This window comes from Gopherus evgoodei, chromosome 11, assembly GCF_007399415.2.
Source record: "Gopherus evgoodei ecotype Sinaloan lineage chromosome 11, rGopEvg1_v1.p, whole genome shotgun sequence".
NCBI lineage: Eukaryota > Metazoa > Chordata > Testudines > Testudinidae > Gopherus > Gopherus evgoodei.
In genome coordinates, this window is record NC_044332.1 from 45,304,916 (window position 1) to 45,318,893 (window position 13,978).

Sequence of the window (13,978 nt, forward strand, 5' to 3'; positions counted from 1 at the left end):
GTGTAGACCTGGCCTCAGAAGTTGTAGTTTAACTCAAATTGATACCAAAGAGGCCAAAGCCTCTCATGGCACATTCCTCCCATGCAGTTTCAAAAATGGTTAATCCAAATATAGAAAAGAAAAAGTACAAATCATCAAGGGTGACTCCTCTGTTTCTCTAGAGCACCACACCCTGTTCTAGCCCCTGGGTAATTCAACCCATTTTCTCTCTTTGCATGGAGAGCAACACCCTACTTTTAAATAGTTTAGTCTAAATAGACTCAGCTATACTTAATTAGCTAACTAGTAATATCTCTGGGAAATTCAATAGGAATGAAAGCCTACAACCCAGGCTTTTGTCTGACTGCAATGTGCTTTAGGGTCCCATCCAGGCCAAAAGACCCTGTCTCATGCTGCTGGAGAGCAACACCAGAATTTCTCCTTTGCTCTCAGTTACTGTGTGTGCTGTCTCTGCAAGACTACTCCTGGGGAAATTCTGCACCAAAACATTAAAAATTCTTTACATAATACTTTAAAATTCTGCAAAATTCTGCATATTTTATTGTCAAAATAACAATATAATCATGTTAGTTCCAATTATTTTGGTAATTTTTCAAAATACCTGTCAGCAAGTTTGTCAGTAATACTATAGACATCCAAAAAGACACGAAATGTTTTTTGACAGATTCCTTACTAGGCATATTAATGCAGGACTTTTAGTAATAATTCATTTAAACTACAATACAGAAATGTATTTCCCGCACCCTCAGAAGCAGTGCAAAGGCTTGTGGAAGTCAGGGGTAACAGAGGAGCTGAGGGAGAAGGAAGTAATTGCTGGGAAGGAGCCTGGGAGTGAACCTGGAGAGTTGTTGGGTGCAGTGGACAAAAGATGTAATTGCAGCACCTCCCTGGAAAAATCTTCTTATTCGAGGTGGGGGGGAATCTGCGAGGGGACATGAATTTTGCATGTGTACAATGGTGCAGAATTCCCCCAGGAGTACAAGACCCAGAGCACCCCTTAGCCTAAGAACTACAAACTAGACTATTTATTGTATCTTGTTTTACACAGGGCTTCCAATATCAATGTAGGTACAAATACTTTAGCAGAGAGCTAGAGTCCCTATACCAACACCACTTGCTTGTTAACTTGCTGAATTCCTTGACCTCCTTTAGCTCTCAAGTGTACTGAACAATGTTTAAAAAGAGTACTTAATATCAAATATAAATTATTGAAATAATTTTAATCCTTAGAAGCTACAGATTGCTACAGCACCAATAATAGTTCCTATGTTTTATTAAAAAATTGAGGCATCTTTTTCACTTCCACTGAAACCGCAGAATTTTATATGTATGTTCTCTTCCCTTTTTAAAGGGTCAGACCTGCAGGTATACCTGAGAAGGAGGAGGAAGGGATAATACGTAGTTTTCTGCCAATTTTCTAACCCTTATTCCTGAGGGCAGCCAGAGCTCTTTGATGCCCAGCACACATTAAAGCAGGGGTCTCAAACACGTGGCCCGTGGAGTTATTTTCTGCCATAGCTCCCCTCACCTCCCACCCCCTCCCCCCCCGCCTCTACCCCTCTGAGTGCACTGTGTCCCCACTCCTCTGCCTACCTCCCAGCGCTTCCCAATGTTTGGGGACGGGTCTCTCCCCCAGCCCTGCCTGCCACCCCCACGATCCTCCCCCGAATGTCTCCCGGCCCCCACTTGCTGCCCTCGCTCATCTCCCCGGAGCCTGCAGCTCATGCTGACTCTGCTCTGCCAGCTCCTGGCATCAACTGCTCCTGCAGAGTCCTAGTGCCCCCCATCCACTAATGGCAGGGCAGGCTGCCCTTCCGCCCTAGCCCTGAGCCTCTCCAATGCCCAGAGCCCTTATCTCCCCACACCCTAATTCTCTGCCCCAGCCCTGAGCCCCCTCCTGTTTCATGAACTCCTCATCCCCAGCCCCACCCCATAGCTCTCACCCCACATCCCAACCCCATGCTCTAGCCCTGAGCCCCCTCCCACATTCCAAACCCCTCATGATCAGCCCCACAGCCCTCATCCCTGCACTCCCTCCTATCCCCAAACTCCCTCCCAGAACGTGCACCCTGTCTGCCTTCACACACAACCCCTCCTGCCCATAAACTCCCTCCCAGAGCCTGTACCCCCTCCCTTTGCACCCCCTCCCACTCCCAAACTCCCTCCCAGAGCCTGCACCCCTCAGCCCCTTCAAAGCCCCCATCCCCAGCGCAGAGCCTGCACCCCTCTCCCCCTCCTATGCCCCCTATTTTTTCCTACCTTGTGTAGGAGTAACCACATCAGTCCTTTTTAAAGTCTCCCCCCAGCCCATCTCCAACCCCCAGTTGCTCATGAGCGGCTCTACAATAAACTAGATCATGATGCTGCACCCAAATGTAGCCCTGTGGAAATCAGTCCATGCAGGGATCTGTCAGCACCACGAAAGTTGTAGGATCAGGGCCCTACCATGTATGCAACAAAATAAAAAAACATATTGCCCAGTCCTGCATGGGATATGCTAGTTCAGGCTGCTCTGTTTGCACTTAGTCCCATTAAAAGGTACATCAAATTTTGAGCCTGCTAATCTGAAAGATACAGAGATAACAATAAATCAAACAGTTTTAATGGCAAGTAGAGCTTGCCATTTATTTAAATATAGGCTCTGTCTCTGCAGTTGTATTCAAAAGGGAAGATGCCTGAGGCTGTCAAAATACAAGTCAACTAAAACCAAAAACTAACCAAATAAAAACATCAAACATGCCAATCACTGTAGTCATTCTACTGTCCTGTCCCCTAACAACACTCTACCTCTTTGTCTACACTTGAAATGTAGCACTTCAGTGTAGACACTACCTGCACCGATGGGAGGGTAATCCATCTCCCTGAGATATTGTAGCTAGGTCAATGGAAGAATTCTTCTGCTGATCTAGTGCTGTCTACACAGGAGGTTCTTCTTCTTTTGTATAGCTGATGTAGAGCAACAACTACAATTTCACCTGAAGTTGATCAAGCCAAATGGCTCCAACAGGAGTAGCAGAATTTATTGCAGTAATGCCTCTTTCATATTTATAAATTGGGCAGTAGATAGTGATATGTTCGATGGTCTGTCCTGGGGAACCACACTTGCACACCGGGGAGTCCTTGATTTTCCATTTGTGCATTAGATAGCCGCATGTACCGTGGTCAGTTTGAATTTGGTTCAGAGTTGACCAAGATGACAGTGGAGTTTCAAACCCAGGAACCTTCTGCTTGGGATCTGGCACAAGATGCTTAGTTTTTAATTCTTGTTTAGCCCAATCTGCTTTCCAAGCCTCCTTCTGACCATAGCCTGATTGCATGAAGCTAAGCGAATGTTCCCAGAAAGGCATGCTGGACTTAAGATGTTATGGGATGGAGTTGTCAAGGTCTTGGTGAATAGGAAGACATCTGTTTCCCTGGATTTGCTGAGCTTTGTGAAATGTTGCAGCAGTCTGGCATATCAGCAGGGGAACAATGTTAGACAGGACAGGTAGCCATGGTGCTGGAGTCGTCTTAAGGGTTCCTGTGAGGCACTGCATCACTGTATTTAGCTGTGTATCCACAAGTTGTGTGTGGCTGCATCTGCTGCATACCGATGCACAATATTCAGCTACTAAATATATAAGTGTTATTGCAGATGTTTGCAACACTGATGCTGATGCACCCAAGGTTGTACCTGCTAGTTTCTGGATTATGTTGGCTCTCGTTTTTATCTTTGCAGCTACATTCTCAAGATGATCATGGAAAAAGAGGGTGCGGTCAAGTTTCACTCCAAGATATGTTGGAGTGTAATCGTGTTGCACATTTTTACCACAAAAAGCTACTTTCAGTGTGTTTTTGACACTCTTATTATCAAGATGGAATGTGCTTACTATTGTTTTTTCAGGGTTTGGTTTGAGCCTCCATTTCTGAAAATATTGTTCCATATTTTGGAGGTCCTCAGTTAATGCTTTCTCAGTGTCATGGAGGTTTGATGCTTGGATTGTCATGGCAAGATCATCTGCATATCCAAATGTTTGTGATTTAGCTGGGGATATGCCACTTATGTAAATATTAAAAAGGGTTGGCACTAGTACAGAACCTTATGGTAGCCTGTTGTTTATGATACGGGGTGAGCTGGTCTTATTACCCAGGTACACCAATAGGCGTCTGTTACTCAGCATGGTCCACAGCAGGCGAAGTGTTTGGTAGCAAGGTATAGTTTTAGCAAGTTTCAGCATCAGGCCCTTAATCCACAGGGAAGGTTAAGTCGGTTTAACTACATCACTTAGAGAGATAGCTTTTTCACACCTCCTGAGAGACATAACTATGCCAGTGTAAATTCCTAGTGTAAACCAGTTCCTAGCCTCACACGTTTGTGTGTGTGTCTGTGTGTATGTGAGACTGTGTGCACATGCACATGTGGGGAGGGGGAATGAAGTGGACTGGGGATACAACAATATGTGATGTAAAATGGAAGATAATTTGTTTTATTCCTGGCTCTACTGCTGACTAGTTGTGATCTTGAGCAAATTGCTTAACCTGAAAGTGCCTCAGTTTCTCCATTTGAAAAATAGGAGTAACAATTGTTAACTACTTTTCAAAGTAATTAGGCCTGTTAACAACTATACAATGCTTTGAGCTATTTGGGTAAAAGGTGCTCCAGAAGTGCAAACTAGGACTATTATACATTTATAGATAAATGCATGATTAAAGCGTGCAATATTCTTCATCTGAGCACCTAATAGTTTAGATGGGCATGCAAAAATGTGTCCCCATGCCTATAGTAATACTTTCAGTGGCTGTGTGAATGCATATGCATGCTCACTAAAAACCCCACCCAGCTACTGGAATTCAAACATGATAAAAGGCAACTCTAATAGGATGCTATGCTATATAAGCTGACTGGCTACTCGACAGTAAAATCACTTGTAGATTTTTTATTTTTTTTTAAACAAAACTAAGAGAACCCTATAAATTGTTCAGTGTTTTGCCATTCTGCTGGGATGCCAAAAGTTTGATTTTTTTTAAGTATCCATTTCCTCTGTACTGATAAAATAAGGCAGTTCTGCTTTCCACCTCATTTAGTAATGAACCATACAATTAATTTAACATAGGAAACGCCCTTCTCTTTCATGCTCCACTCCCCTATTGCACAATGCTATTCAAAACAGCCATTGTACTATATTATTTTCCATGCACAAAACTATGTGGTAGTTAAGAATGTAAAGGTGGTATAGTTAAGTATCTCAAAATCAGGAAATGACAACATTAAAGTTAGAGAGACAAGGTGGGTGAGGTAGTATCTTTTATTGGACCACCTTCTGTTAGAATCTTTCATTGAAACAAGAAGAAGTGGTCCGATAAAAGATATAACTACACCCACCTTGTCTCCTTAATATCTTGTGACTGACATGGCTACAACACTGCACACAACATTAATGTTCCATATACAAGTAAATGCTAAAAGAAAGAAATTCTAAATAGACCTTTCCCACTTTGTGAACGGAATTCAGTGAAAAATGCTGTGTTCTATTAGATTTAATATTTTAAATAGCATTCACCACTGGCAATAATGGGCACAACTGCATGAAAACGATACCATATTTTACATTTCTAAAGCTCCTTTCATCCCAAAGTGTTTACAGACAGCATCACTGGATTGCAGTCACCTCTGGGGTGAAGGAAAGCAACCACCAACACGATGCCCAGTGGCTAGTGGAGGTCTGGGGATTTTTTCAAAAAACAACTGGACAACTAACTACTGTTACAAAAAGTGCCACAGGCTGCTTAGTGTTTATTCAGAACAAACAGGATCTTGTTTTTATTCATTTCAGTTCTTCATGAAAGACCCACACTCAGAAAACTTCATGTAACTTTACTTACCTACCTGAGAAGGATGAATGTTTTACTCAAAATAGAAACTGGAATTAACAGTTCCTGGTGCTTGAAGGTTATGCTAACAATGATCAGAACTGTTACCTAGTAGTACATTAAAAGAGTACAGTAGGCCAGGACTTGTCACATGGGTTAATGCTTTTGAGTAAATGATTGTGTTACCTCAGAACATTCTGAAAGTCATTAATGTATGTCAGCTATACAACTAATGATCTGAGCACCTAATAAACAGTAGCTTCCCAAATCAGATTGAGAAAGTGGAAGGACTTGTCTTAAACTTATTGCTTTACAGTAACAGAAAAGAGTTCACTTTGAGGGACACAGATAGAGTTAACAGATCACTTATCCAGTCTTCCCTGGCTGTTATTTCATAGTAGACTTGTGTCCATTCTGTAAGGCAGCTATTTATTCTCACTTAGCTTTTACATGAGCAGCATTTTGAAGTCAGCACAGCACCTTGAACCTCACTAAAGAATGAGATACATAGGTTAATAAAATCTAAACTGTCTCAAACAACTACTTTTAATATAATTTTAATAAAGCTTTGCTTGAAGAATAGCCTGCAGGCATCCAGCCTGTGGTATGCTGCATTTGATTAACAACCAGGGGTTGAAACGAAGGGAATTTGGACTGTGAGAAGAGAAGCACAGCTTCCGCTTCTCTCTCTGGCCTGGGTTCCCCGGTGAACCCTTTCCTCCTTGGCTGGGCCGCTGGGAGCTCCCCCTCAGGGTTCAATCTACTTGGGTGTGTCACTGTTGACACTGGTTTCCTTATGTTTTTTCCACACAATGTTGGTGTTGAAAGTTTATATTAATAGCTGTGTTTCTCCCTGTCATTACTGAGTTTCTATCATTGGCACTAGAAAGTGATTCAGTACATGGTATTCTTTTTTTTGAAACTGGTACTGAACCAAAGCTCTAGAATGATGTTAGTGACGGGCAGTGTGCTGTATCTTTTAAATGAGACATAAAATTTAGTTTTGACCATTTGGATGATGTCCTGTGACTTACTGTAACTAAAGAGCCAATGAAATTTACCAAAGAGTGGGGGTTTTTACACTACTTTGCCATATTTTAATTGTGGTCATCATTCTGCCTATCTAAACACCCTCTGAATTATCAATTTCATACGATATTTTTCATTTTCAGTTCTAAGCGGTTGAGCAGCTACTATTTTACACCTTAGAAGTGGCTACACTTCAGTAATGTCTGAAACTTTCAATAGGATGGCCCACTTAATGGCTCTGCCCAAGAATCACTTGGCTAGTGCATTAGCTTATTTTGTATTGGTAACATATCAGGATATCCTGGCAGCGAATATGGAAATCTGGCTCCACCAGCATCACTCATGCACTATTCCAGAGGCAGAGAGTGGAAAATTTTATGGTGGCTAAGTGGCCTGACAAGCCTTTTCAACCTTCACACCAACCCTGGAGGGGACAAGCACTTGGCAATTTGAGGGGTCATCAGAACTGTCAAGAAAAAATGATGGACTGGCAAAGGAGACAAATGGGGAGAGAGACTTCCATATAGACGCCTGGATCATACTTCAACTCACAGGGATTCACTGGATACTATTTCTCAGGATGCTGTGCTATGGAGTAGCCATGGGAGCCCATCTGATTCATCAATTATTTATTTTTTGGTGTGGGGAACTGAGACAGACTAGTTGGGAGTGCACAATGTTGGTATGTGATTATACAGGTGTGGATAACCCCACACCTGTGGTCTGACTGATCAGGCAGCAATAGGGCTTATGAACTCTTTATTGTAAAAGGAGAATACAATTGAGAAAAACACCCACAGTGAAAGGGAAAGCATAACATACAGACAATCTCTATTTTACAATATTCCTTACAGAATAATTATTTGATACAATGAAAGAGGAACAGCAACTATCTGTCATGGAGAGGGTGATGGAAAGAAGAATTCTGGGAATTTCAATCCAGGACTGAGTCCCTAATGAAGTGATTAGACAGCAGAGTGGAGAGCAGGATGTCATTGTTGAGAGCAAGCATAGTAAAATACTATGGTCTGGGCATATAATGAGGCTCACTGACAATCAATGAACGGCAGCTGTCACCGAGTGATATCCACAGGAACTGCAATGACCACTCAGCTGACCTCCAAAGAGATAGGAAGATTTTATTGTGAAAAGACATGGCTGCACATGGAGAAAGACTAGGATACTAGAAGAATGGAAGATGTGTTCTGACTGGTGCAGTCTATATGAGGGTTGAAGGACCGATCGATCAAGGGGATCAAGGTGACAGTGTAAGATTCCCAGGTGCGCTACTACTAGAACTAGTTGTTGTATTGGCAAAAATGAAAAGCCAATGAAAAAATTGAGTGCTAAGTACTTCATTTGAATGAATTATATTTTATGGGTCTATGTCATTACCCCTATCTATGGTCAGCGCCGTCCTTAGGGGCATGTGGGGCCTGGGGCAACCCTCCCACCCTGCAGCCCAGGCCCTGCTTCCACTCTGATTCCACCCCTTCCCCAAGCTCAGGGCCCATGGTGGTTGACCCAGTCCATCCTATGGCCAGGGCAGCCCTCTCTATGGGTTAGATACTCACAATACAGTACTAGTGCAGACACTGCACTGTTGGACCAGTTCAGTCACACAAAGCAGGTTGCAATGGAGCAATTCTTTCACATAAACAAGATTAAAATGTTGTCATACACAGGATGCAAACAAAATGAAAACATTTTCCTCTAATCTGTTGCAGAACAATAGTTGTTACTTGTAACAATGGGGGTGAGGAAGAGGCAAATGTGATTATATTGACAATGTCTCCAGGAGGCCTCATTTAGATTTTATTGAAGGAAATAACTTTTTAGTTAACATTTTTTTTTTTATTTATCATCTGAGTTTTTGCAACCCAAACATTGCAACATTATGCTAGGCCATAACAAAAAGCAAAACCTGCCCGGGGCTGTCTTATATTTGCAGGGCAACAACAGAACACCAGGTGCTTTCAGACGAATCAGTTTCAATTTTGCTAGCCCTCTAATTTTCATTTTGCGCAGCCTGAAAGGATCAAAGGGCTCGGGGGCTGTAGCGCGGAGAGAGAACGCAGCAGACTTGCCCACTTCAGTCCTATAGCTTGCGCGGAGCAGGCAGGGACGTGTATTTTTAACAGAGACTAGGTCTGACTGCTGGTGCGGAGGGAAGACGGGGCTGATGAGAGGGGCCCCTCGCCTATAACCCCCCACCAAAGCAGCCTCCTAGGGCTCCCTCTGTGGGAACTGCACCCCCCCCCCCCAGCAGGATACGCGGGCAGGTGGTGGCAGCCGAACCCTTCACTGGCTGTGCCCCGCCTGGGCTCTCCCCACCTGTAGGGCTGCCGCACGCCCTAGTGGTGGGTCGGGGGAAGCGGAGTCCGTACCAGCTGGAGAAAGAGGAAAATTCCAGCGCGAAGAAAGGCCAGGCCAGCCCTGCCCCCGCCTCCCCCTCCCCGCGGCGGGGCGAGGAGCGAAAGCCTGCGCTGGCCGGGCTCTCGGCGCGGACTGGGGCTGTGCTGGGAGCAGGGAACCCTCGGAGCAGCTGGGAGGGAAGCCGCTGCTCAGCCCGACCCCGAGCCAGAGCGGCCCGCGGCGGCAGCAGGGACGGCTCCGCGCGCTGCAGTTTTCCAAGGTGTGTTTGTAACGTGCCCCGCTGCCTGGGGAGCCGAGGGGGGATACACGCGCCCGGGGCACGGCTGGCGCTGGCGCTGGGCTGCGGGGCCGCGACGTCTCCCGGAGCCCTTTGCAAACAGGTGCCGGCGGGGAGAGGAGAGCAGCCGAGCGCGCCTTCCCCCCAGCTTGGAGTCCGGCCCCGGCCCGGCCGGCGTGGAGCCGAGTCAGCTGCCCTGGGCGGCCAAGCGCTGCGCGCCAAGCCAAGGGAGTGGACGGTCGGGTCTGGCGGGCAGCGGCAGCCCTGCCTCCCTCAGGGTAAGCGCAGCAACTCATGGCACGTGTGAGGGCCGCAGCCCGAGTCCAGTGTGTGCAGGCACCGCCGTGCTCTGCTGCTGGCTCGCGTGAGCTTTCCCTTGCTGTTGCCGAGCTGCAGGCAGTTGCTCGCCTTTACCCCCTTGGCGAGGTTATCCGGGTCTGCGCGGAGTGGAAAGTGGAAGTTCCGCTGACTGCAAGGGGCGGGGGGAGGAGTAGGTGCACACAGCACCTTGAACAGGGCACATCCACCACCTCAGCAACGTGCAGCTCAACAAAGGGCCATTGTGGAGCTTTAGCTTTTGCAAGGTAATACCTGGGAAGGATTGTGGCTTCGCCTCGGGACTAGGCAGCTCTCTGGGTCGCTGAAAGGGGCTGCAATTGTTACTAATCTGACTGGTGGAATCACTTTGGAATCAAACGCAATAAATGCTTTTCTAAACACAAACCATTTTGCAAGGGAAACAGACTTGAAAGAAACACTTCAGGTAACGCTGGTTGGCTGGCAGATTTCGTAGTGATTGGGTCCATCAGCTATAACTTGCTTCGGTGTCTCTCTTTATCCAGTGCTCTTATGGTTTGTAACCCGACCTAGAGTTCATGTGATGAAATGTCATGTAAACAAACATGTTGATTATAGTTAGCATTTGTGAAAACAAAGTGGGGGAAAAGTTAGTTTTGCAAACAAACAAACCCTAACAGTTTGGACGATGAGATTAAATGGAGATGAACACAGGCATTCACCTTGTCAAAACTAGGAACCGTGCGTGACCAAAAGAATCAAATAACTTTTCTCTTGCCGTGAAACAAGTTATTCTGTCTTTGATGTAAAGAATATTTTATTCAAATAGCTAGATAACAAAAGCATGTGTCTTTATATTAGGTGTTAAGAAAAACAAGCTATCTGGAGACAGGTAGCTGGGTTAGTCTGTTAGCAAAAACAATGAGGAGTCCTTGTGGCAGTTTTAGTCTCTAAGGTGCCACAAGATACTTGGAATTCATATTGGGATTATTTAATGGGTGTAGCTGTAATTTTCTTCTAGAATGTTATGAAAGGAATTTCTTTAGAAGCAAGTCAGTACCTGCTTATTCATATCACTGTCTATGTAAATGTTGGCAACAGACTAGAAAATTCTCAGGACCCTAAAACTCTAGTTACTGGTGCTATCTAACAAATGTTTAACTACCTAGAAGAAATATTCCTTAGTACTCTGCAGCCCAAGTGTTGCTGCAATGTGCTAATATATGAGGGCCAGGAAATTAACTGAATATTGGGAAAAGAGAAGCTAATTGTTCAGGTCTTTGTTAATTGTCCAATGTGAAATGCACGAAGTGGACAGAAACCTTCAGTATGAGAAAACAAACCAGTTTTTAAAATTGTCTGTTTTAACAATCTAAAATCCTTTTAGTTTCACAGGTAAGAAAATCTGCTTTTTATCTTCTTGATATTGCTGATATGAAATCCATTGGTGCAGACCAGTTATTTTAGTTGTAGGCATTTTCAGTTCTGTGTCATTTCTAATGCTGTAACATTGTGGTAATTCTGTCTTTTTGCTTATCTTCCTTTCTTACCTTTATAGTTAAATCCATGATAGTTAATGAGGTTTTCTTCATTAAAATTTTGAGTGGCCAGTGTAGTAATGCTTTACTATGTAGATGGAAGTAGTGTATACGTTTGTTTCAACAGAAACAAAATCTGGAATATAAACGAGAGATTGATCATTGAGGAAGAAAATACAGTAATGTGCCATTTACAGGACACGACTGCTGTCATAAAATTACTTTTCCTCTGTTTTGGGGAATTGGGGAGCCAAGAGGAATCTGATATATGAAATGGCAATAAGGGGAGGATCATTGGCCTGAATGCCCATAACAACCATACTCTTGGTTAGGGACTGCAAGTGTTCAACACCATTGATAATCAAGCCATATATTCCAAAGTAATACAATTTAATTCCCAGTTTTTATAAGTGAACACACTTATGTATTAACATAAACACTTTCTGGAATGCGAGACTATAAATGGAAATATAATTATTTGATTTATGATTATTAGATTAGCAGAATCATGGAATATCAGGGTAGGAAGGGACCTCAGAAGAAAATAAAATTGGATTTATAGATGGATCTGTTTCAAGTCCAATATATCCATCTTATATATGAATCTTTTGGGAACAGGTATAAAATTATGGCCTTGTAGAAAGTCTGTTCTTATTATTATTAAGTCATTAAGAACTGATATTTAAAAGAGGGGTAAATAGTTCATAGAGGTAGAACAAGAGAGGGTTATTTCTCATGTTTATAAGACTTAAGGCATGCAAATCAAGTTTTCGTTGCTGCAGCAAAAGAGCAAGCACGTAATAGTAATGTGAGAACATGCAAATATTGCATTATAACTGTACTTTTGAAATCTTTAAGTTCCTTGTTCATGCTTATTTGATTTTTTTTTTAAGTTTGAATGGCTATATGATACCATTTCAGCTGTTCTTACCGTTTCCTTGGGCCTGAAGCATGTCGTATTGCTTTTGATGAATTATGACTTGACTTCTGGCTGCTATATTTTTGCTGTAAATCAGTAAAATAGCTTGTTTCTTTAATACCTCTTAAAACATCTATCAGCAAGTGCATTTCATTTTTTTAAAAAGTGCAGCTAATAAAACTTACTCTGTTTAGCCCTGTGGGCATATTTACAGGCAACTTAACAACTTGAAATAACCATAGCTTTGAAAATTAGTGTTGTCATTGTTTCTTCCTAGCTCATTACAGCTAGGTCAATCTATTAGTAGTTTTAATTATTTCCTGAAGATGATCTGTTTGCTGACCAAAACATTGAGTTTCAAGCAAATGTCTGTTTGTATAGTTACTCTTTTAATGTAGCATTTCTGACTGTCCAGCTACTAAAATCACACACTGGTCCATCTTAACCCGTAATTTTCTCAAATAAGGACCGCAGAATCAGGTCTTAGATAAAAAGTGTAAATCCCTGCTTATATCATAGAAATACTTCTACCAACCAGAATTTATATTTCTATTTAAATTTTAGAATCCTCTCTCTCTCTCATTTTATACCAAAAAATGCATGATGAGACTTAGTATTTTATGTGCTTTCTGTTGTCTAAAATATCACTTTTAGAATTGGGAATATCAGTTGTCCCTTTTTATGTTTGGAAAACTTGATTTTCATTCTTTGTTTCACATAGAGTTGAAAAAAATAGCTGTTTGTTTTTTTAATTGCATCAATATGGTGGATCTTAATTCTATTACTCTTCTCTCTATATGCCTGGTTCTCCAATGATTCTGAGAGTTCTGTGCAAGTAGAGGAAGCAGAATATAAAAGCTAAGATACTTTTATACAATAATTATGCCCTCCTGTACATGGGTTCAAATGACTTGGTGCCCCTTTTTTAAATTACTTTTTTCAAATGCCTTCAATTTTTCAAGTATGTTATATTACTCAAACGTCTAAGTTATTAAATTAGTTTATGCTTCTTGTCCCATCTGTTGCTATTCATGTTGGTCTATAATTGTGCTGGTTGCTAGCCACCAAACGCTGGCTTGATAATGGTTTAAGAAATAAAAGGGTTAAAAAGTTAACTTCTGAACAGAAGGATCCAGTGAAATGCTTTTGTACACCAAAACAATTCCTAGTCCTCCATGTGAATGAAGTTGTTGGAAAGATTGTGTAATCTAGAAAGGACAGGATTTGAAATAGTGATTTCCTTTGACTCAGTTATCGAATTATTGAGTAACAGCCTTATGTCTTTGTCTTACTCATACAGTCAGTTGGACTTACAGACACAATGGTGCTAAGCCCTGGTTAGTTAGCAAGCAGTTGTTGGTGATAAAATGCATTTTTAAACAGTCTCTAAAGAAATTGCTGGCCATATTTATTGATAAATGAATTAATTTGTGCTAAATTTTAAATCTGATACCTTTTGAACCGCTTAACCCTAGAAAATTGATAAAAGGTATTAATGGTTTGTTTAGGCTGGAAACTTCTATATGGTTTAGCACTGGTGTAATGGTCTTCAGTGATGTATTTACATGACTTTGTTCTTTGGAATTTTTACCATCTGTTACGCTGTGATAGGCTTTGGGGGAAGTTTCTCATGATTATTTTCCAAAGGTTAACTGTACTTATTGAGGGAAAATTTAATCATTTGAAAGAAAC

The 13,978-nt window shown here is 42.4% G+C and overlaps 1 protein-coding gene across 2 annotated transcripts in view; it reads left to right on the top strand.

Annotated features, from left to right (window-relative positions):
- The first annotated feature begins 9,405 nt into the window (after positions 1-9,405).
- Positions 9,406-13,978, top strand: part of COBLL1 (cordon-bleu WH2 repeat protein like 1) — a 145,146-nt gene continuing 140,573 nt past the window's right edge. The window contains exon 1 of one of the 2 annotated variants that reach the window (XM_030580688.1): positions 9,406-9,514. The gene's annotated coding sequence lies outside the window, so the exon portion shown is untranslated. Of the gene's footprint in view, positions 9,515-9,949; positions 10,117-13,978 lie in introns of those variants that run through there. The other variant, XM_030580687.1, reaches the window with a different exon arrangement.